The 25,245-nt window shown below is 41.3% G+C and overlaps 1 protein-coding gene across 1 annotated transcript in view; it reads right to left on the reverse strand.

Moving 5' to 3' along the window:
• The window catches only part of COL3A1 (collagen type III alpha 1 chain), a 90,367-nt gene that overhangs the window by 58,396 nt on the left and 6,726 nt on the right, over positions 1 to 25,245 (reverse strand). The gene's annotated exons all lie outside the window — the stretch shown is intronic.

A 25,245-nucleotide genomic window follows, 5' to 3' on the forward strand; every position in this document is an offset into this window, starting at 1 on the left:
CACTCCAAGGAGCACCACTGCAAGAGGCCACCTGGCTGAGAGCTTCCTCAGAGATGGTCCTGACCACAATACAGGACCTTTCTCCAGTTTGAAAGCACAGTGAGCTGTAGCAGGGCGGTGCAAGCATGAAAAAGCACACTTTGGGGAAGAGTCGAAGCAGAATTTGCTGACAATATTTCCAGTCTTACCAACATCAACAGCAAAATCTCTCATTTATCTCTTGAGACAAATAATGCTTGCAGGGGATTTTTTTTTAAGGGAAAAAAATAATCAACAAAGCATTTCTAAGTAAACAGTAAGTAGAAATGAATAATGCTGTTCTTTTAAAATGTTAATGCATTTAAAAATGAAATGTAAACTTTTAAAGTACATCAGACTGCTTCAAGGAGGGAAGTAAGTATATATTCAAATACTGAAACTTACTTCCCTCCTTGAAGCAGTCTGATGTACTCTAAAAGTTTACATTTCATTCATATATATATATATGGCACCATTATTTCAAACAAACAAGCAAGCAAATCATTTTTTCTATAACTTGTAATGGACATGGTATATACAGCACAGAGCACATCACATTTACTTTGGAAATAGTCAAGTAAGGTGAAGCATGGCTAGAATGGAACATTGTCCCTCTCTCACACACACAGAGGGAATACAGATACTGTTTGTATATTTAGAACACTACCATGCATTTGTTGAGGCAAAGCCCCTGAAAATTGTCCTACACTGCCCTACGACATGCTAGCCTTCCAGCGTTCTGGCTTGCATGGAGGGAAAAAAAACACTCCCCTTTAGACCCTCTCTGTCCCTTTTGTTGCCATCCCAGAAGGAGGGGTGGGCTGTGGTCCTTCCTCATGTGTACTGTAACTTTTTTACGGATCCCCTGATGAGGCCCATAGCTAAAGGCTCTGCCTGCAGCATATTGTAAGCAGACTACAATTCTAGATACAGTCACCTGAGAGCAAAACCAAAAGAACACAAAGGATCTTGCTTCTGAGCAGATAATGCATAGGATCGCTCTGTCAGTTGTTTACAGCACAATCTTACAGTACATGTGTTTACCCAGAAGCAAGTTTCATTGAATTCAGCAGCACTTAGTCCCAGGTAGTAGTAGTAGTAGTAGTAGTAGTAGTGGTGGTGGTGGTGGTGGTGGTGGTGGTGGTGGTGGTGGTGGTGATGATGATGATGATGATGTTTTATTACAGTCATTGACCAGCAAAAGTAAGGAACATTATTTAAATTAGAAGACATAAGTCTCAGGTTTTTGGCAATGATGGGCAACTTATGATCCTCCAGATCCTCCAGATGTTGGACTTCTACATCCATCATCCTGCATCACCGGTTGTGCTGATGAAAATCGCAAGCCAACAGCTCCTGCAAGACCACAAGCTGCACATACCTGGTGTACAGGATTGCAGCCGCTGGCTGTAGCTCAATGTATATTTAACTCAAAGAACTATCTCATTGAATTTGAGGATGTGCCTAGGATTGTGTTGTAAGTTTGCAACGTCTTGCCTTGTTTTGATTAGTGAAACAGGTGTGTAAGTTGGAACTGACTGTGAGAGCATAACCCCAAAGTGCACTCACTCAGATAGCAGTGCCACTGTGTTTAATAATAAAAATCATCATGAGCCCTCAACTCAAATCTGACTTAATGGTGACCATTTTCAGGGCTTCTTAAGTAGAGAATACTCAGAAGTGGTTCAACTTTCCCTTCTTCTGTGGCTACCCTGGGATTGTGCAGCTTGCCTGAGGCTGCACTGGTTGGTTCTTCTCACAGGACGCACAGTGGGGAATAAAAACTCCCCACCTCTGGCTCCACAGTCAGATCCCTAAACCAATGAGCTATCCAGCCACTGTGTGTCATGACTACAATACAGGCAAACAAGAAAGCACAGGGCTAGCCTTGCGCCTTTGACCATGGATATGCCTGCTATTCATGCCTTCAGCTATCATGTGACCATGAAGGGCACTCTTTGGTATAGATATAGAGAGTTTCCCCATACAGAGGCAGAAGCCTGAGTGTAAGAAGTGCTGGGTTGGATCTAGGAGCTGCCTTGTGGGAGATGTCTTCACTTGATTTTCATGGATCGTCTGATCCTGTGTATAGCATTTTCAGTCAGGAGGCCATGAGGAAGACAGTGGAGAATTTGTACATGGCCTAATCTGAGTCCAACCGACTCTACTCTGCAATAGAAGGATCCCTAGTCGGCTTGCAGAGACTAACACAGCTACCGCTCCTTCAACTACAATTATAAGATCATGGCAGACCTTCCTAATTCACTAATAAATATTTCTTAATTGTCAGGACAAGAATATCTTGCAGCTTGTGGCTGAAAAGAGCAGCACAGATGTTTTGCTCTTTTTCCAATAACATAATAACTATTCACCAAGCATTAGAATACAGGCCCTCGTGGGTGTTCCAACATGACAACTCTTCCATTTGGAGCTGGGCTGCATTGATGCCTGTAATCTTAGGCATGAATCGGGGTGGGGTGGGGGGAGAGAATCCAAGTGTTTTGAAACTTGCCATGCTGATGTTCTTCTGTGTTTAAGTTACGAGGAGCCTGGAATTGGATGTCTGTTTTCCCAACAATGAAATACGCATAGGCAGAATGTCAAAATGAAAGAAACAAGCCACACATGACAGCAGGAGTGAATTAGTGGAAATAAAGGGGGAAAGCCCAACATTTTGTTAGTGATGCCTGCAAGCATAATGCAAATGACATAACCTCTGGAAGCAAATTGCCTCAGATTTTTAAAAAAATCGTCACTCACATTGTGTGTTTCACAGTGAGGTGCACAACATGGTGCCCGGTTTCTTTGTCTGAAGCCATTCACCTCCAGAAGTCACTCTGCTTGGGTGATGCCAGCATAAAATCCCAATAGGGTTTTTGCCAAGGAGTCAACAAATTCGCTGAAAAATTATCATAATCCAGAAAGCTTTTCCTCAGATGAACACCTAAGTAATGCCTGAAACAGATGCTTATGTTTTTTAAAATAATGCTTATGGTATAACTAGGGTAGCAGGATGAGGTCGCTCCATTCCAAACTATTTGATGGCCTTTAACATGGAAACAATGCTGTTTTATTAGTCTCTGCAGGAAGCAAGAGGGGCACACCTTCCTTCCGCAGAGATCTGTGGCCAAGCTCCAAGCACAGTCCAGGACTTAAGACTGGAGATGGACTGTTGAACTTGGATCAGAGTAGATTCCTCAGAGGTTTCAGTTTCAGCCTAACCATAATCATGTAGGGGACAAAATATTACCTCATGAGCTTCACTCCCCATCAATTAAAGGGGGGGGGGAGAAAGAGTGGGTGGGAGAAAGATAAGGAGAGATTGAAGATGAATATATATAGTTATACTCTCTTTCTTTCTCTCACTCACTCATGTGTGTGTATGTGAGTATAACTATATATACCCCTTTCTGTGTATTTTCCATGTGGCATTTATATGGCACTCCAGCAATCTCTCCTCAGTAGAAAGGTTAGCTCTGCATTCATGCTTAAAATTTTTTTCTGCCCAACATTTTGTCCTGATCAATTTGGTACCAGATTACAAATTCAAAAGAAAGATACAAACACTGAGAGCAGAACAAATGTATTCCATCAATTGAAGGTGCTTTGAGGTGTTCTTTTGTTTTAAATCATGCCTCTACTCTGTCCCATTCAAATAACATCAACATCCCCTCCAGAAACGATGTTCAGGACACCATTGTTGTCTGTTGGTCACACTCCCATATTTTCCCACTGCTTCTTAAGCTTTTTTTCTCTTGCTGTTTGGAATACTCATAGTGAAAAACATAAAACAAACAGGCCATTTTATGGCCCTTTTACACTCAGGAGGCTGTTTGTTATTTTCACTGAAAATAATGGAGAAAAATTGAAAGTGAGCGAGGGACGTCTATGCCTGCAAAAGACTCTCGGAATAGGAGAAACATTTGAATAAACACATTATTTCTGTCAACGAAAGCTGTATTTTTAAAAAATAAAAACAACCTGAATTTAGTAGTTACAGTCAATAGAATGGAAGTAAGTCTTCGGTCAGAGAATTCTCTAGAAGCCTTGCCATTCCCTGACAGTACAGTAGGTGGTGTTATTGGCCAGATATAAGGTGCTATTGCACAGAAACATCTGGATATAATGACTTCCAGCCTTGTTTCTAACTTTCTGGAGATCGTTAAGGACTAAACTGGAAGTGCTATGCTACAAATCTTTGTGGGATTTGGCAGAATGAAAGTAGTAAATACATTTTTTCCAGGAAAACTTTCCATCTGGGTTGATTTGCCTGTTCGAGAAACCCCTGCTAGTTTAAGATGTAGATCTCTGTGTCAATTCACTATGACATAATGCCCCGTACATTGCGTATAAAGATTTTTTTTAATGTGAAAAACGGTCTGCAAAGCTAAATTGTGTTCCAACACTGGCAAAGGATAACCATAAAAATAATAGAAGGAAGTCAAGGCTACAGGCTGAGGAGTCTACTTTTAGACTTGTGGCTCAAACAATGGAGCAGAAGGAATTATTACGCTCATGTACTTTGCGGTTCATGGCTATGGTTTACATTTTATCCTATGCTGTTATAAAAAGGAGTACTAGCTGCATTTACAGCTAACAACACAGTTTTTCTAATTATTGGCTAAACTCTATGAACCACAGGGAAGGGAGACAATAACTCAGGGTCATAGGTAATCTCTGCAAACTTCATCCAGTCAAAACGAGTGCTCCTCTAGGTGAAATAAGTAGGGGAGTGCCATTCAGGTGTGTCTATCTGTGTGTTTGTGTTTGGCTCTAACAGAATTTTTAAAAGAATTCCCCAGGCAGGAATTCCAGCCCACAGATTCATACCTATGAACACCTACCTTTCACTCACCTAGACCAGGGCCTATCTCCAAGGCTGTATGGCTGTTTCAAGCATTGCTTCCTGTCATTAATATAAAAAGAGAAAATGAAGCTTCCTTGATACTTCCTGGGAGTTGTAGTCAGTGCCCTTTAGTTTCCATAAAGGTGCTTCCCACAGAAATACGACCACCATGTCATATTTCTTCCTCGTTTTTGTTTGCTTAAGCCTTGTTAACAGGAAGCAAGGCCTGACAAAGCCAGCAGCCTCGGAGGTAGGCCCTAGCCCAGCTGAACAACATGCAGCTGTCTGTAGGTGTGGGTCTGAGGACGGGAACTCCCCGAATTCTGCATGGAGAATTCTTGGAGAATTCTGGTAGTTGAAGTAAAAACAAAACACCCTCAAATGGCACATCTCTTGAAGTGGGCACTAAGATGGGGAGGATAAATGCCTTCTCCTATACTCCCATGCTGATCATGGCATGGCCTTGGGTACTGACTATGCTAGTTGGGGTATTCTGGGAGTTATTGCTAGAAAAAAGGAACTTTTTCTATTGCTGAGGAAGTCCACTATTCCAGCTACTTTGAGAACATCCAGATCTTGACTGGATTAAAGTCCCTGCATGTCCACAAACTTGGAGATTTTATGAAACGTCATGGGTAAATAATCGTGTAATGTGCCCACACTAAGCTTATTCCCAACCCACAATGCATCATCTGTGAGAAGCGTCTGCTGTGAACAATTTTATGTTTTAAATAATTACTGGGACAGCTTGCCAGCAATTGTTTAAAATATAAATTACACGTTATTGAACATCTGGAAGGCATTTTGCAAAATATAAAGTGGGCATACTTGGAAGATTTATTATTGGAAAATATATGTAGTGCATTAGAACTGCATGTCCTTAGTTTTCAAATCTTAAGATTGGTTCTCTAGAAGAGGGTGCACCTCGTTGAGCTGAACCCAGTCAAATGAGAACAGAAATTTACCTTCTGTTTCAATAAGTTATTTCTGACAGGCTGCTAAAATGTCCATGGGTACCACTGAGGAAATAGAGGAGGTAACTGTCTTTAAGAAAAGATGAAAGAACTGTACTGCTTTTTCAAAACAACGTGTTGGCTGCCATTTAATGGGGTCAGGGCAGCTAAAATGCATGGGGGAAAAGCAGTGAGCAAGCTGTGGGAAAGAAGCTTATGAGGTAATCCCGGCTCCCAGAGGAGACCTCAGAAAAGGTTTTGAACTTCATCTCCCAGAATCCCCCAGTGATCTTGAGATAAATGGACTAGGCCATTAAGATGACAAGGCTGTTCATATTTCCCCACTCAGAAATAAGCCCAGTAAATCCAGTGGGAGCTTATTTCCTCAGTAGATATGTATAAAATAATCGTGCTGTGAGAATTGAAGTTTTATTCTGCCCTTCCTTCAATGAACTCAAGTTAACATGCATCAGTTTTTTAAAACAATACCCCACCTTACAGCCCTGAGAAGCAGATCAGACTGAAAGCAGATATGGAATTTAGACCTTGGCGTTTTGGGTAACCAGACCTACTCTCAGGGCTCAACGTCTTCTATAATCATCCAGAGTTTAGGGTCAAGCATGAGATCTGCTGCTGTTAATCCTCCAAATCCCAGACCCTCCTCTTCCTCCTTGCCTGCTTCAGCCCTTTCCTTCAAGTGAGGAACAAGACATTGCTGTAGCCTGTACTTCTTCCTATTGCCTTTTCTTGCGGGCAGGAGTAATGATTGGACTGAGAGAGAGATGGCAAGTAAATGGGCTTCAGCAACAACACAGGTAGATTCCGACCATATGCCTTTCAGGACAGAAGTTCATCTTTTTAATTCTTGTGCAAAGTCATGTATGCTGATGGTGCTCTGTGAAAAAACAACAGTGATAACGATACCACCAACACCAACAATAACAGGGAGCTTGGGGAGAGAATAACAAAGGACTCTTGCCTGAGAGCTTCCCAGATCTGGAATGGACAGTAGCTATGTTCTGGAGTCATACCCCAATGTGTTCTAAGTGCTTAGAAGGAGAAAGGGGTACCAACCAACCCTGCCTTGGCTGTTCCCACCTTCAGCATAGGGAGTGGCAAGACCTGAAAGAAGGGCAAGGCTTGAAAGAAGATCTGAAACAGGTCTTTTTGTGGCCATGAGTAGAAGTCTTCTTGCTGAAAGTGAGGAGGCCAGGGATCAAGGAGAAAGGGCTAGTACATGCAGAAATGCTGGAAGCATGGCCAGTGCTTGTAGGCTCTTTTTCAGCATACTTGTCCCTAACTTGGACCTCACAGAAAAACTGCCTTCAGTCTTGAGCGTACAATGAGGAAGAAATGTTCAGCACTTCCTTGGTCAATTGTTTCTTCATTTCAAATTTCACCTCAAGTGTTGTTTGCTATCCCACATGGAATGATAGAATAATAATAATTGTGTGCCATTCAAGTCTATTCTGACTTAAGGCAACCCTTTTCAGGATTTTCTAGGTAGACAGTACTCAGGTGGTTTCACCATTCCCTTCTTCTGGGATGCACAGCAGGGAAACGAACTCCCCAACCTCTGGGTCCTTAGCCAGATACCTAACTTACAGAGCTATCCAGCTATAGGTAGTGAGAAAGGCCAGCCCAAGCCATTTTGCAGGTAGCGAACGGCAGCCTCATTTGCCCCAGTCAAAGTAGAACCAAAGACGGGTGAGGCATTTGGTACTTGAGGCAGAAAATCCCAGAAGCACATTTCTTCATCGATGGAAACAAAAGCACACAATGACCATAACTAAGCAGACAATTTGCAATCCTCTTATGATACCCAAACTCTGCTGCTTTGAGACGCTGTTTCATTCTGGTGAACAGCAGGACTGACCCTGGTATTGACCATGGCAGTGAGGGAAGAAAGCACCTCAAGGACTGAGGAATGTTTGTTCGAAAGTAAGTCCAATGTGGAAATCCATAAGCACCTCTTTTGCCCCTCCGCCCCCAGATTCAAGACTGCAACATCCAGCAGTCACTGAGACTTCAGAATCAAAGGAAAATTACATAGAAGAGAAGGCCTTTTATAATGTATTTTGGCCCAATGTCAAGTGCTTACTGCACTCATGGTGGAATGAAATGGCCAAATGTAGGCCCAGAATCACTGTCTTCCTCCATTTGTCTTCTAACCAGGGGATTGGAGAGAGGATGATGAGGACAGTGTCTAAATGTGGCAGAACGGCCAGTGCAAGTAAGAGACATACGTAGATTAGTGGGTATGTGGGTAGGGGAGAGGAAGGTAGTTTAAAAACCCTTCCATGGATTTGTGTGGATTTCTGCTTGCCCCTTGAAAAAGATTTATGGGCATCTTAGAAACAGTGTCTGTGTTCATTTACCAAACAAAATGACAAGATTAAAATATATGTTTCCTTGGCGTGAGCAGTCCGGTGTCTGTTATTATGGCAATGTTTACAAGAAAAGCTAACACAGTTATTCCATACTAAGACTTGTAATAAAAGCAAAGCATACTCTCAACATGAACTCATTGGATTGCTGAGCCAAAATGCAGCGTGTTTTCAGTTTGGGGCAATTAGATAAGTGCTGAGTCCAGGAAACTGGAAAGTTTTTGCTCATAAGACATGAGCATGAAGAAATATGTCATGCACAACTTGGCATGAAGAAGTAAGTAAAACCTAAGAACATAGGAGGAGGGGGTAGCTTGAGACGGGGGGGGGATTTTTCTTGTCTTACAATCACAAGGAGGCATGACTCTGCTTGACTCCACAGTCTTGCCTCTAGTAACAGTGTAGTTGCATACATGCTTTCTGGAAAGCTAGGTCTCATTTTCACTTGGGTTTACATCTGGTTAAGTAGACAGAGATAACAGCTTTAAAATTGCAATTTTACACATGCATCTTGGATAAGCCTAACTGATCTACTGAGTAAATGAGATTTACATCTGAGTAGTTGTGCATAGGATTGAACTGTAAATGAGCACTCCTTCAACGCTCTTTTTAAAATCCATGTACTCTAGGTATTTTTTTAAAATTAAAAAAAATTCAGATTGTCTTGGTTAAAAGAAACATGAGACCATCTCACATAGGACACCCTGCCGTATAAGAGATTCACGGCCACCCTCATGTTTTGGGACTGCATCTCCCATAATCTCTCATTAATGGGCTTGATTGATAGTCCAGCAACATCTGGAAAGCTATGCATTCCCCAGCCCTGTAATAAAGGGAATATAAACATTATGGACAGAGAAAAAGGTAGAAAACTAAAATGTCTTGCTCAAGAAATTCAGCGTATTTTTAAAAAAATCATGGAAGAGAAGCTGAAGCTTCTTCCTGCTGTAAATAGGGAGCCATGCCTTTTCTGCTTTAGGAAGGGTGAGGATGTATACTACATTTGGTGTGGTGACCCTATGCACAGATAGGTAAAGCTTCAATAGTTACAAGACTATCTTTAGAACGATATAGATGCTTTTAATAATTATAGATAAGACTTGAGTCCATAAGTAGACATTTGTGGGAATTTATTTTCAAATGAGAACAAAAGTTTCCAAGAGGCAATTTTTGTAAGGACTTTAAGCTATGAGAGAAGAGCTGAAATGCCTCTGTCCATCCACTATAGTCCCCAGACATCACAGTCTCCCTAGGGTTGCTATTTATGTGACATAATACATGCATGCAACTTGCATTCACACAATGGACAAAATCCTGTTCCATAATGTAGTAAATCACACTAGAGTAGGCATATTGAATCAGTGGGGATTTGGTGAATCAACTTCTCTATAACTTTCATTGATTCAGTTGAGTCTCCTGTAGTGCAATTTATTAGCAAAGCAATGGGATTTAGGCCAAGAAATAATAAGTTAACTCTCACTTTAAATGTTGGCATGGGTGGTGTTTTGTGACACATACAAAGACCTTTTGAAACCCCCTCTCCTGTGTTCTTGTATTCCAGCTCCAATCAGTCCCATCTAGTGTGACCAAAGATAGGTGAGATTCCATCTGAAAGACCATAGGCTCCCACTGTCTTAAGCTGTTCCCATTGATCCGTCATTAACTGGGCAAAGCTATTTATCTATTTATCTATTTATCTATTTATTTATTTATTTATTTATTTATTTATTTATTTATTTATTTATTTATTTATTTATTTACTGAATTTCTATCCCACCCATCTAAACCAAAGGTCTACTCTGGGTGGTTTACAAATTTAAAAACAATAAAACCAAAAAGCTAATAAACATGTTTGAGTTATTCAAACTGCCTGTTTCATCTAAACAACATATTGCAATCCAATTCAGCTTTCAGAGGCAAAGATAAGAGTCAGACTCTTTCCACTTGTGAGACAGCTTTCCAGGTGCAGAGATTCATTCATTCATTCATTCATTCATTCATTCATTCATTCATTCATTCATTTACATGAATGTCCTTTGGATCTCTGTCTATTTGGGTCATGGGGGGCGAGTAGTGATGGGAAGGAATTATATAGGTGGCCCTCCTTGTGGAAGAAGTCTCTTCTATGATCTAATTTCTCCATCTCTCCACAAGCCATGGAATGCTACTGCTGTACAAATGTGACTGGCCAAAGAAAAATGGTTCTTCTGGAAGATGGTCTCTCACTTAACTAATGCATCTTTTGTTTTGTTTTGTTTTATCTATTATTTAAATATTCTAACTTTCCTCCAATGAACCTAAGGTGAAGCACATGCCTCTCCTCCTTCTTACTTTGTCCTCACAAAATCCTTTGAGGTAAATTAATCTGGGTTAGTTTGGTCCCTGGACCAAACTAACCCAGGGAGTTACATGGTTCAATGGGAATGAGTCCCAAATTCCTCTGTCTTCTTCATCTTCTCACGCAGTCAATGATGTGTCTGAAGAAGAGAAGCTCCTGCTTGTTTGGAGATTCTCCATGCAAGCAAGATTCCAAATTTTCCAGGGTTCTTGCTTGTCTGCAGGGCCTACATGTCCCTGCAGGGCCAACAGCAGGACTTTGTCCTCTTCAGACTTGTTGGTTACACGAAGAAGGCAATGGTGGAGTATTGCTGGTTTTCCAGTGTACATGTGATGAGAACATCAGTGGAATAGAACTTCTGCATCTCATAACTTTGTACAGGCATCTGATTCTGGGAATTGGACACCAATGGCTAGTGAGAATGGGCTAACTTTGCACCATCCATCTGATGGGCATATTTGGAAAATCCCAGAGCCATGACGTTGTGTTAGAGATTGTATGGATGTGATGGTCCTGCCAGGATAATTGTAGTGCTTTTCCCATCATGTTGTGGTGATCACTGCAGTAAGCTGTAGTGATGTCCAAACCACTTACCCATTCTGTTGGCACTATTCAGCATAGTTTTCTCCCTGTCCTTTCCCCTTCCTCTTTTAACAAGGGAAACATCAACAAGAAACATCCATTCTATGGCCCGAATTTATGGTACAGTTAAAATAGCCCACAATCTCAGTTACTACCATCAGGAAAGTTGTCTCCTCTTAATTGTCCCATTGGGAGACTATAGAATCAAATTCATAGTGGGAAGTAAGAAAAATGCTGGCTCTTCAAGTAAATACATTCTAATCCCCAACACCTACATAAGGCCTAGAATTTTGGACTATTATCCAGACACCTTCTCATTGCTCCCTCAGCTGCCTCGGTGGGACTTTTCAGCCAAACACAGTCCAAAATCCAATGTTCTTGTCTTGCACAGAGGTATGTAATCATATTTGACATCTCTGATTTCATTTGGGAGAAAAATCAGGATTTAAATATGCTCAGCTGTTTATAACTTCTTCTTTCTCTCTCCCTTGGTGGGCCTATTGCTTGATTTTTCAGAAAGCTGATGAGTGGTATAGTTGGTGAAGAAGAAAAAAATCCCAGATGATTACTATAGAATTATCATTACCAAATCATGCATTTAACCAACATTGTGTTCAGTTTTAAATGTTGTATTTGAGACGGTCTCATTTAAGACACGAGGTGACATCAAGGTACCCTGACTTGATCAGGTTTGTTAGAAAGGGCTCAGTTCATTAGAAAGGACTTAGAGTTCACCGTGGCATGTAAGAGTTTCCCCAACGCCCCAGCTATGTAACCTTCCAATGAGACTTGTCCAATTAGACCATACTGCATCTAGGGTTTTGCCTTTTGAGTTGGAAGTAGTCTCTCTGTCTCTTTCTCTTTCTCTCTACAGGAACAAGAGGTGAAGAGGGAGAGAATAAGCATGCTGACAGCCCATCTCCAGGGACAAGATACATTTCAGATGCTTCAGGTTGCTGACATCTGACTTAGATACTTCTGTGCCTTTGTAACACTAGCATAACACACTCTTATGCTACTATGGAAGAAAGATGTGCCTATATAACAGTTCAGTCTTGTTTTTCTCCCTTTGATAGTGTGAATAAATTTAAAAGATCTGTCTTCAGTTGTTCAGCTTCAAATTGACAACACTAGTTGGGGTGGAAGCCTAAACTGATTTAATCGGGAAACTTATTCAAAGGAAATGATTATATAGTAAGGACTTAGTGAATGTGCCATATGATGAGGTGTTGGTTGGCAACCAGCTTAGATGGCTTTTCATTTTAATTATTGAAGAAAAGCCTATCAAAAGCTACTGGTCTTGAGGGCTACATCAAGGTCAGAAGCAGTGTGACTCCAAATGCCAGTTGATAGCAATCAACAACTGGTGGGGGGGCTATTACTTTTATATCCTGCTTGTTGGCCTCCCATAATTATCTGGCTGGCCAGTATAGAATGAGGGATTGGCCCTATTGGTGTGAAAAGAACAAAGTTGCAGCCTCAAATGGTTAATAGGGCCTCACCAGATGACACACTGGCCCAGACCCTCTTACCTAATTACAGTTGCATAGCTCAAATGACATAACTTTTGGCGGTAAATTACCCTAAGTTAAGAAATGGCCATAGACATTATCAGTTGCATACTGAGTTGTGTGACCCAGTGTGCCGCTAATATTTTCTATGCTGCTTTCTTAACTTGGGGGCAACTTGCCTCCAAAAGCTACACCACTTGCATAGCTGTACAACAGGATTTTGGTCACTGATTCCATATGTAGAAGCAGTGCTTCCTTAATAGTAAAAGCAATGAACTTGGCTCAGTCTATATTTTATCAACTAGCATACTTTTGTTTTATAAGTGGTTAGTTTGGAGACAGCAACGTCTTCTTTGGTTTGTCTGATGTTTGAGGCCCTGAAAGATTTCCATTGCATGGGAGAGGGGAGGATAACGTTGCAAGAAGAGGAAACATTGCGAGAAGTGGAAATATGCTTTTGCCTTAATTTATTATCTGACCCACAGAATAGAATCAGTTTTAAGCAGCAAGAGCCCATTGGAATTGGCCGGGCTACAGTCTAGACATACTTCTTTATTTTTCCAAAATGATTGTGCTTATGATACATCCCCGTGATAAGAAATGAACAGAAAATGCCAAAAAGCCTTTCCAACAAATGAACGTTTTTTCATCAATTAGTATTTATTTTCATTTCATCCCATATCAGAATCTTTGCTGTGGCTTTGGGAATACGCCAGTTTATTGTCACCCAGTTAAGTAATCAGTGACTCCATGGAAGCCATATGATTTGTAACTGGTTGATTTAGAATACATAATTATCTGCAATCCTCTCTGAGCCGTTGCAAACTATTCCATATATGGGAAAGCTCCATGGAAAGGCCAGCAGCCTTTCCACATAGAATTGTGGAGAACAGGATCCTTGCAGCTTTTGCATCTAGGCTAGGCTACAATAGAGGAGAGAACGTGTTCCTAGGAGGTGGAATGAAAAGAAGGGAAACCGGCAAGAGAAAACAGGTTTGATGCTTTTGCAACTTGGTGCAGAAAGCTTCTCGGAAAGCACTCTGCACTTTTGAGCCTCGTCTCCCTTTCCATTTTCCTTGGAGAGGTCTATAATTCTTTCCATTATGATTTGGCTCACCATGCTTGTTGCATACTAGAGTTCAAACAAAGCCTGGCATTTGGATTTCTGCCCAGGACATGGGTAAACATTTTTATTTGGAAATCCTGTTGTTTTCAGTGAAGTCTACCAAGTGTATCTGCTTAGCGTAGGGGTAATACAATGTGGTGGTTGTCTTTTCTTCCCCAGTTTGTAGATTCTTCCTCCATCAAAATCTTTATCTCATGGTTCAAGGCTAGAATTACACAATTATGGTGCCAGTTATTTTGTTATTATTATTATTAAAACTCTCGCTGGTAAATCAACATTGCACTTCTCCCTTTTTACTGTTGTCGTTTAGTTGTTAAGTCGTGTCCAACTCTTTGTGACCCCATGGACCAGAGCACGGCAGGCCCTCCTGTCTTCCTCTGCCTCCCGGAGTTTGTGACAAAGGCAAAGAAAACAAAAGTGACAACCAGATGATGAACTGGAGCTGGCAGATGTTTCTACCTAGTTTATACAGACTTTCAACATGTTCATTCTCCTGGGACTTTGTCTTGTCAAGTGAGATGGAAGCCACTAAGGACAGGAACAAACAAAGCATCAGCCTGGTATGCTAACCTTCATGCCAACAATCTTGCTGGCATTGGTTTAAGACAGCTAGAGGTCAGCATTCATTGTAAGCACCAATAAGCCCAAGAACAAGAATCAGGTCAAGTAGAAGGAAAGACCTTGCAGATGATGAAACAACATTTGATTCTACATGCTTGGGTGTGAAGGTCCCCAAGCTCTGTCACAGCTGCACGTACAAGAAAAGCTTGTCTTGTACAACAGGCAGGTTGAACAAGGAACTTCAAATGCTTGTGTCTGGAGAACGATGCACCTCTGCACTTGATTTATGAATTAGACCTAACGTGAGTGACACCAGTGTTCTGCTAGGCTGCTCACTGCATTATGCTCCCTCTCTCCCTCGCTCACTCTCTCTTTGTAATTTCCTGCATTCTCCAGCCCCAGGCTCATTAAAAAGAAATGAAGCAATTAGCACTTACAAAAGGTGCCTCACTTGGGATATGGCACTGTTACTTGTGTGCTGCCTAGTGACATAATAAGGAATTAATGGTGTCTTTTCTGTGAAAGAAAGAGGAGTAGAAGGAGACACATGGACCAAGAAAAGGAGGCTCTTGGCATTTATGGAAGTTATACTTTACCTCAGCATGTGGAAGTGCCAACTTTTTCTATTCCAGAGAGTTTTAGGTAATAGGGATAAGCAGTAGGGTCAGAGCAAGCACCACACATACAGCGCCACAATGAAGCGAGCAAGGAATCAGTAGACAGCAAGGTTGTCCAGCAGCCAGCTTGTCATCACCTTAGCTCATGTAGACCAGGGTCAAGATGAGTGGCCCTGTGAAAAGGGGGTCGGGGTTCCTGTAGCTTTATGGTTTTTGCAGTTCACACTTTTGATGTCTGAAAATGCCTTAAGTCAACAATCTATAGTCTCTGGAGTTTCAGACATAATCCTTTTCTTTGAATGGGATTTTTCTAAAACAATAGTTCCCAATCTTGGATCGCCAGATATTCTTGGACCACAACTCCCAGAAGCCTTCACCACTAGCTGTGTTAGCCAGGATTTCTGGAGGTTTTAGTTCAAGAACATCTGGGGACCCAAGGTTGGGAACCATTGCTCTAAAGTAAATTAGATAGCAATCCTGAAATGGATACACCCATAACTAAGCCCCAGTTGAGTCAATAGTAAACATTCCTATGCTTGTATGAGTTTTGGAATGACAATGCTGTGGTTGTGTTCATTTTCTAAGATCAAGAAAGTACCATGTGCTTTTAATGTACCTCACCTGTTAACCTGCTTGAACATTTCTCAGGCAAATTGGCCATTCCCATATAGAATGTTGGCCCAGTCCTACATCTGTATGTTTTTTTTCTGACTTTGGGACATGACCATTATGTCGTCTGAAACATCTGTCTCAGAGTAGCTGCCATCAGAGCCCCTAGCCATCGAAATTAATTCCTGCCATCTGCCACCGTTGTATGACACAGATGAAGAGAAGTACCAGTAAAGGATTACAGTGTGGAAGATGTTAGTCCCAGACCTTACTTTTCTCACATAGAAATAGATTTATAGGAAACTGGAGAGTCAACAGTTGTCACTGAGTATGGTAAGTCCATTAGTAAGCAAAGGACTATGTGGATATCTGAGGCTGAAATGCACAAATTTAAAACAGGCTATCTGTTAAGTGTTGCCTTAAAGGTACAGGTATGCATTTTGGAAGGTGACTGTTTTCTAAGTATAGTTCCTGGAATCCTCGTTTGACAGAGTCCTGGCAGAATTACAGAAGTTGCAGTCCAAAAAAGTAACTTTTCCAAGTTTTCCCTCTTGCTTTATACAAAAGTCTCATTGTGCAACCACATGCCTAATGATTTCCCTTAAGACTGAGAGAGCCAGTCAGAGACATTTCTTGGTTAAATTTATGAAATATGTACAAACTTATTTAGAAATATTTTAAAAAGCAACACATATTGTAGAAGTCATGACTGCTCATGTGATATTCAATATTCTATATGCCCGTTCTTTATAGAGTGTCCTGCATGCTGACGGTTTGAGCTGATAATCAAAAAGATGCTGGATGGGGCTATCAAGGGTAGTTAACTGCATTGACTAATAGAACCTTCAAGTTTAGTGACAGGTTACCTCCAAAATACAGATGTGAGGGACAAGCTGAAAGAGAAAGCTGAACGCTTTGTGCCTGCTTCTAACCTTTCCCAAACACATCTGGGGGGCTAAGAGACATGATGCTGGCTTGGATGAGCTTAGTCTAGTCCAGCAAGCATGGCCCTGTGTTCCCAGACTACAGTAGATGTTTTCACTTTGGACAACTGGCAGCCCACCAGTCTCCCAAAGACATCAAGACTATAGTGTATTGTTGAGCTTGGGAAAGTTACCTTTTGGATGATAACGACACCATGTGGCTGTGTTGGCTGGGGATGCTGAGAGCTTCTCCAAACTCTGTTTTTGGAGTAACATGGTAAAGCTTTACGAAGTCTAAAAGACATGACCTCTGTTTCCATTTTGGAAAGCTGGCAATTAATAAAGGAAGTCTCAAGAATGAAATAAGGATCTCTCACAGTCTGGTTTGGCCCAAGAGATTTCCTGCTCAGGAGGAGGAATTATGGCGAAAGAGTTGAGGAAACCATGCTTTTCTGCCAGGAGGAAGATCTACAGTATATATTTTAGATATTTGAAACGGGTGTTTTGAAGGAGTTCTATTGGTACCTTAGCTGGTTCAGCACTTTCACCCAGATGTAAAGATGATTATGTATTTTTTCTGGGATTTTGGATGTCTCAATCCAAATAGATAACATTCTGAAGCCCTTATGCATTGCTATACAACACACACACACAAACACACACACACACACACACATACAGAGAGAGAGAGAGAGAGAGAGAGAGAGAGAGAGAGAATTCCTGGTCTATCTCAACATCTAGAACTACTTCCTCAGTGACACAAGATTAATTCTGTGGGTGATATATAAATGATCTGGATGATTCAAAGGCTTATAAGTCAGTGGAAAAAATTACCTTAGGTAATTCATTTTGATGTGTATTAAAGCAATCTAACTTGCTATCTAAAATAAATGACTGTAAAATAAAAATGAAAGTCTGTGGAAGTCTTCTGATATAGCTGAACCATAAATCTTCACATGAATTCTACATTATCAGCTTTCCTAGAAAATTCTCCCCTGTATCAATTCTGGACTTCCTTGGTTGGATATATACAGCCTTTCTGGGAAGGTTTTCTACACCTTGAGTAGTTCTTGTTTAAATCAATAGTATACCCAATTGCGTGAATACATTGAAAATGGACTCTGTCTGGACAATCCTAAAGTTACAGTTACTATTCTAGTTTCTTTCTTTCTCACTGATGGATGGCTAGTTTTGCTATGTTATAGGCAGCCTCCGAAGGCGATTGGAAAGACTTTGGAATCAAACTTCTGTCTGCACTCCATTGTAGCTGAACTGAACATGCAAGATGGCAGGAAAAGGGAAGTATTGCTAGATACATTCATGAGTTCCATCACTTCTCAGTTTCATGAGTAAGTCTTGCTATTATTGGTGGGGTTTATTCCAAGAGAAGTATGTGCACTTGGGCACTTAAAAGGTAAGAGCCTAAGAGCTATGAAGGGGCTCCATCCCAGGCCATGGTGATGGACGTTCATTTGCACAACCAGAGTTTCCATGCCCCTCCTGCCCCCACATATCTTCCCCTTCTCTCATGCAGTGGGTCTCCACAGCAGATGTGTATGGTCAGATAAAGCTGATATCAAGAATGTGATCTGTTTCGACATCTGTTCCCTTAGAAGAAGGGCACTCAAGGATGCTGCCCAGTGTCAAGTCATTGGCTAGTGGTGCTTCTCCTCACTTCTCCAATTCTGGTCAGGAATGGAGAATTCTGGTCCTCCTATCTAATGTGTCCTTTCCTCCAAAACATAGTATGTATTTAGATGTATTTACATGAAAAAAAAAGATGTGAGAGGGCTCTCACAGTTTTAGCAAAAGCAGAACATTTCATATTATGATTGATTAACTGTGTCTTCTTGCCAAAACTAAAGAAACAGAGCTTTTCTTATCTTAATAAACCTCCCTCAGAGAAGAAAAGAATGTTGGAAGGCTACCCAAGGTACGTATTAGGAACACAGCAAGGTTGTGATGTTAGCTTTCCTTGGGCTGCTAGCTTGTGTTCACCTCATACTTTGAAAAATCTGTTTTCTTGGACCATAACCCCTAAAATCCCCCAGCCAAAAAAGTAAGGGTATTTTAAAGAGATTGTGCAATTTGGTTATGATCACTACAGAAACCAAACCAAGCTAAATTGACACAGCCATCCGCCCGTCCGCCCGCCCGCCCGTCCACCCACCCACCCACCAATGTGGTTGTTGTCTCCAATCTGTGGCAACTCAGTTCCAGAGACCTGGCTAGGAAACAGGAACAATGACTTCCTGTGGCGTGTCAACTACACAGTTCCTCCCTCTGATTGGAGGAGTGAGGAATTAATCAAGAGGCTGCTGAAATATGTGGTCCCGTCCTCCAAGATCTGTGCCACTTCAAAATGTTTATTTAGGACAGCGGCCAGTCTCCTGTCCAATATATCTGTGCATGAGACTTCAACTCCAGTGGAAGAAACTGCTTCGGTGACCTGGTGAGGCACCAATGGTGTGTGATCAGGCGTATGACCGACACTTTGTTAGAGAACTGCTGCAGGATTCACAGCTGGAATCCCAAGCATATATTGAACAGGATACTGGCCTGTATACCTGATGGGGTTTCCTTGTTGAAACCCGTCTACTTACAGACAACTGTATAACTTGCGTAAGCTACCATTTGTGCGGGCCTGTACAGTGATCTCTCAAGGCAAGAAGTCATTTGCACAACAGCTACCAACAAGATAAAACATTACATTACAGCAGCAGGAAAACATCTTATCAAAAGACACTTTATAGTGAGGAAGTTTCCACAGCACATGAGACGTCCCCTCCCCAGCTGACATTTTGTAAAGTTGGTTTTTGGTTTTTTTTACAAAAATAAGGAGAAAGCAACCAGGGCACAGAGGAGGCTTTCTCGTTCTTCCACATTTATTTTTAAAATTACAGTGCCTGCTCAATATGAAATCTTGGAAAATGGAAGTGGTTTCATTAGCTAACATGAAAGGAATCTCCATTGCTGTGTTTCATTAAACACAGCCCCAAAGCCCCAGCAGTTGAACGGCACCCAAAGTAAATCTTACCAATGACTGTTGTTTGAAGGGTTATATCATGTTTTCCATTGTCATCTTGACATGAAACAGGCAAAGTTTCCAAACACTAGAAATCAGACCCAGCTTGATGTTAGGGCTATAAGAAAGGAATAGATGTAACTTTCCATGCCCCTAGGGGAGAAGGCGGCATATAGGCTATGGATCCGTCCACCCACCCATCCCGCCTGGGTGAAATTTAAGTGACTGCCATTTTGTTTCTGCAACTGGCCTCCAATGGATAAGTATGTTAATGAGGGGGAACTCAGAGTCTAAGTGGAGATAATGTTAACAAACATAAAGAGCGAGTAGTGAATCAAGAAGACTCTAGATTAGAATTCATGCTGTTTGATCTTGTCTGCAATACAAAGCTGGAACAAAAGGACAAAACATCTGAGGAATTAATTAAGTATCACTTGATGGCATTTACTGTGCCTTACACATCACCAGAAATCTTTTGGAAGGAGGGTCTATATGAGAGAGAGAGAGAGAGAGAGAGAGAGAGAGAGAGAGAGAGAGAGAGAGAGAGAGAGAGAGAGAGAGAGAGAGAGAGAGAGAGAGAGAGAGAGAGAGAGAGAGAGAGAGAGAGAGATGCTGAAAGTGTCATTTCACAACCACTTCATTCTTGCTAGATTGGGAAGGTGAACCTCAGACCTAGCTGGCTTGGAGACCAAAAAGTAATATCATTTCCAGGCTCTGGGCATGGCCCAGCTTGAACCAGGCAAAAGGGGGTCCCGAGGAGGCTCTTGAGATCTTCCTTTTCTTCATGGCAAAGGGGAAAGGGGTGGGAGGAAAATTCCTGTGTACTCCTCTTCCAGTTGGGAAGATGAACTGAGCAGCTCCCTGCCTGTGCCAGACCACTGCTGTGCATTGTCATTGTGGCTGCTAAGTGATGTTCAATAAACAACACTTAGTAATCACTCATTCTGCTGAACCTATTGTTTTTCTAGATAATATGGAAGCAGATACTGAAAGAACACTCCATCTCTCTTCCCTCTAGCTTATCTAGTGCACATGACGTAGAATGTGAAGTCAGTCGGTGATCAGGAAGATGTGTGTCAACACAGGAGTCATTGTGTTATTCTGATCTCACTAGGAAGAAGAGTAAATGGGACAATAAGTGGCACCAAATAAGAGTGTGTGTTCATTTAATTACAAATGATCAACTGAATGGAATGGAACCCATTTAGTTTGAGTGTTGTTCATTCTGAAAGGAATACCATGAGGAGCAATGAATGGATCTACTTCCATTATCCCTTACATGCCCGTTCATTATTTGTTCACAGGAGAGAGGTTCTCTTTTCCAGCCTCAGCAGTGGTCCCCTGGCAGATCATGTCATTTGGGGGAATTATGGAGGAAAATGACAGCCATAGCTTTGTCCCAGAACACCCCCTAGGGCACTCTGGGAAAGTAAAATGGCACCAATGTGAGGTAGCCACAAAAATCAGTTCTGCTACTTCTGCCAAACAAACAAACAAAAAGATAATGAAAATGTATGGAAATAGCAAAAGCAAATGGTTTCAGCTCAATAATTATGAAACAAATAACATTTTCTTTAATGAAAACGAATGGGACTATAAAATGAACACAAATAGTAAATGTGTCTACCTGCACATTTGTATTTATCTGAAAGTGATATTCTACACACAGAAAAGATTCTGATATCTTTTTTCTTAACTTTAATCTGTCTACTGCTGTTACTCAGAAGTTCAAGCATGTATTGTTATTGAACTATGGTTCTTTTCGGTTGATCACGAGAAGTGTTTTTGAGTAGGCTGCATAATTAATTGTTTTGACTGTTGGATTCATGGATTGGAACATTCTAATCAAAACTAGCTGGCTAACATTTTGAGGAAGACAGGCCAATTAATCACACTTTTAACATTCAGCAGTGCTGTAGAAATAGAATGTCAGCTGCTGAACTTCTGTTGCTATGTATTAGCCTTGAGAAAGAAAGATTGAAGGGAGATATGAGTGTGGGATATGTAATAATGGGCTCAAATTACAGGAAGCCAGACTTTTGCTGTATGTCAGGAAAAATGTTGTAACTGTTGGAGCAGTACAGCAATGGAGCAAATTAGCTTGGAAGGTGGTGAGCTCTTCACCACTGGAAGCATTCAAGAGAAAGGTAGACAGCCATCAGATATACTTTGATGTGGATTTTTGCACTGAGCAAGAGCTTGGATTTGATAGCCTTATAGGCCCCTTCCAACTCTATGATTCCATATCCTTCTGCAGAAGAACATGTAAGGTAAGAAAACCCAACTGCTTCAGATCAGTTTCAAAAACCAAAATCAATTAATCACTCAATCATTCAATCAATATTGTTTCCTCCTTCATGCTCTTCAGACTGCAGAAGGGCTTTGCGGAATAACTATTGCAATGTGGCCTCACTGAGTATCCTCCAGATGTTTTGGACTACAAATCCCATAAACTCTGACCATTGGTCATGCTATCTGAGGCTGATGGGGATTGCAGTCCAAAATATCTGGAGGGCACCAGTTTATAGAAAATGAAATTCATGCAAATCGTCTTGGTATAGAACCACATCCATGAAGAAAAATGTAAGTGAAAGGCTATGAGATGTAATAGCTTTGTTTGGTCTAGCTTAGTTATGGGCAGATTAACTAATGATGATAAATTGTGGGAATTGTAGTATAGCAACATCTGTAGGGGCATACATTGCTTACTCTGGTTTAGAATGATCTAATTTAGTATCTTGAACAACCAGGAAACACAATGGGTGGTCTTAAGCTAATTAGTATCCTACAATCTACCATGCAAGTTTTTTTTTGTGAAAAATATGGTGGAATAACATACAGAATAAATTTGAAACCAAATGCAATCACATGGGATACATAAATGCTAAGGCAAACTGCAGAATAATAATGCTTTTTTGGAGTTACATGGAAACCTATAGCCTAGTGTCTTTTAATTCCTACCTGTATTTTGTAAGTTCAGTGTACTCCAACTAAGTTGCATGTGACTATTTATGGCAGGAATGTGGAAAGGGTGGCCTTCCAGATGTTGTTGGTCCACAATTGCCATCAGACCTACTCAGCATGATAGAAGACAGTTATCATGCAAAAACCTCTGGAGGTCCACATATTTCCTGTTTGTAGCTTCTGTCATATCTAATGACTGGCATGCACTGGACATATCTTATCACTACTAAGTCATTTCACCCATGCAGTATTTCTTATTTCTGCATCATTCAGAAATCATTCACATCAATCTGGCAGTACATAAAACACCCATACTGTTTCCAGTGGCGAAACTTGGTGGGGTCAGAGAATGTTGCTCTCCCACTTCCAGCCTTTCACATTTGACCACCTGAACCCACACCAGTGGACAAGTTCTAGTACTGCCTTAAATGTGAAGTCAATTGGATAAATAGGACATCTCACTCTGTAAACAGTATGTTTAGTGCAAAACAACTTGCCAGAACCAAGCCTTTTATTGTCTATTTTGCAATCTATGACTTTAGCTCAGTTTCCATGGATACAGAGCAGAGCAAGACTCATATTATAAACTGGAATGATTCACCATACTATTGGACCTTTCAATTTCTTTACAAAATGGCTGCCTCAAACACCCTGCAATGGACGCACATTCTAGTGGGTCCTGTTGGATACGGCAGGACACAACTGCTTGTTGCCTGTCATACTAGATGAATGTTTGAGGTATACCTCTTTTATTTATTGTCATACAGAGTATGCCAACAAAAGTCTGAATAGTCAAAGTTATGGTTTTTCCTGTCGTGATGTATGGAAGTGAGAGCTGAACCATAAAGAAAGCTGACCACTGAAGAATTGATGCCTTTGAATTGTGGTGCTGGAGAGCCCCTAGACTGCAAGGAGAACAAACCTATCAATTGTAAAGAAAATCAACCCTGAGTGATCACTGGAAGGACAGATCCTGAAGCTGAGGCTCCAGTACTTTGGCCATCTCATGAGAAGAGAAGACTCCTTGGAAAAGATCTTGATGTTAGGAAAGTGTGACGGCAAGAGGAGAAGGGGACGACCGAGGATGAGATGGCTGGACAGTGTCTGCGAAGCAACCAACATGAATTTGACACAACTCTGGGAGGCAGTGGAAGATAGGAGGGCCTGGCGTGCTCTGGTCCATGGGGTCACAAAGAGTCGGACACGACTAAACGACAACGACAATACAGAGTTTTAAGGTTATTTTTAAGGTGACAAAAAGGGAATGAGTTATTTCAAATTGCTGATTCCCAGTTCTTCAATATTTTGGAACAATTCTAACAATAAAACATCCATGTACACTTTGAAGATGGACTGAATCTGCAGCTTCAGTGGCTAGAGGATGCCCTGATGTCAAGAAACCAGCGGATGGGTAGACAGCAATGTCCAGTCAGGTGGGAAATCTATTCTAACAGCAGTTTGAAATAACTAATTCTCTTTTAAATATGTCCAAGTCTGATCTTATTGCCATTAGGCCTGGAGAATTGTTTAGCTTTGAATAAAGTGTCATGGAAAGGCTAAGCATGTGAATAACAATACAGTCATAGCAGTGGCAAGTGGATGTACCAGTATAAAGCCCGACTTATTCTACCATACATATGCATACATACAAAGAGTGTGTATGAATGTGTGTATGTAGAGGTCCTTCATAACTGGAGGCCCTAAACTTTGTTTTCTTGTGTATAACTCCAGCGTGGTTAGTCGGGGCATGAGGCAGGAATCCTAACCACATGCTTATGGAAGTGGAGCTCCATGAACTCAACCGGTTTATATTGCAACACTTTGTTTAGAACCAGGGTGTGCAACTGAAGACCATCATGGATATGTATTCCAAGGAGACCTCTTGTATGTGTGGAGACTTCTCTGGAGGAAACGGGCTGAACCTTAAAAGGCTTCACTGGAAGCATTTCATCTGCAGCTGTCATTGTTCTGCTCACTGTTCCTTAGCAATGGGAGTTGGCCCCAGAATATATTTATGGCTCATGTTGTTTTATAGCCTGAGCTAACATGCCAGCTTTGAAAGTCTGGGAAGTAAACTGCTGTTAAATTAAATTTCACAGAGACCAAGAAGGCTTAGACCACATGTTAGCAGCTTGAAGAGCAATGCAGATCAACACATTGTGCCTATTGAAGTTTAACATGTCATCCCGATCAGTGGTCTTCATACTTGGAAGGAGCAAGGCCCCGCTTTCATGGCTATTTGTTATTTTGCCCACAGTCCCAGCCATCTAGGTTAAGTCCCCGCTTTATATCAAATGCCCTCCTTTCTTTTTCAAAATATAGTCGGGAGGCAGCTGGCACATAACCACCACAGGTTGTGCAACCTAGTTGAGAGTCATAACACAACAGTGGGTGACCAAAGATCCAGATCAACAGTTCACAAATGAAGGTCCCCCAGTGTTTGCCATGACAACTATTTCTCATACCAGCCAGAATAATCAGTGGCCAGGGATTCTGGGACCTGGAGTCCAAAAACATCTGAGGATTCAATTTTGGAAACCACTCATCTATACCCAGATAGGAAACAAAAAGGGTATGAATCACGCAAGGGTCCTCCTTAAGCCTAGGAGCTATAGAAGCAGACACAATGTGCAAACTGTGGAAGGCCTTCAAGGTCAGGCCCACTAATTAGGCCCACTAACTGTAAGGCCAGGCCTTGAGATCTTCCAGAGGGTCATCTTGCTTCTTTCATTAGAAGAGAAAAAGATTCAGCAAATACTGCTTCTGTTCAAACATGTCTAGATGC

This window comes from Pogona vitticeps, chromosome 1 (assembly GCF_051106095.1).
Source record: "Pogona vitticeps strain Pit_001003342236 chromosome 1, PviZW2.1, whole genome shotgun sequence".
Taxonomy (NCBI): domain Eukaryota; kingdom Metazoa; phylum Chordata; class Lepidosauria; order Squamata; family Agamidae; genus Pogona; species Pogona vitticeps.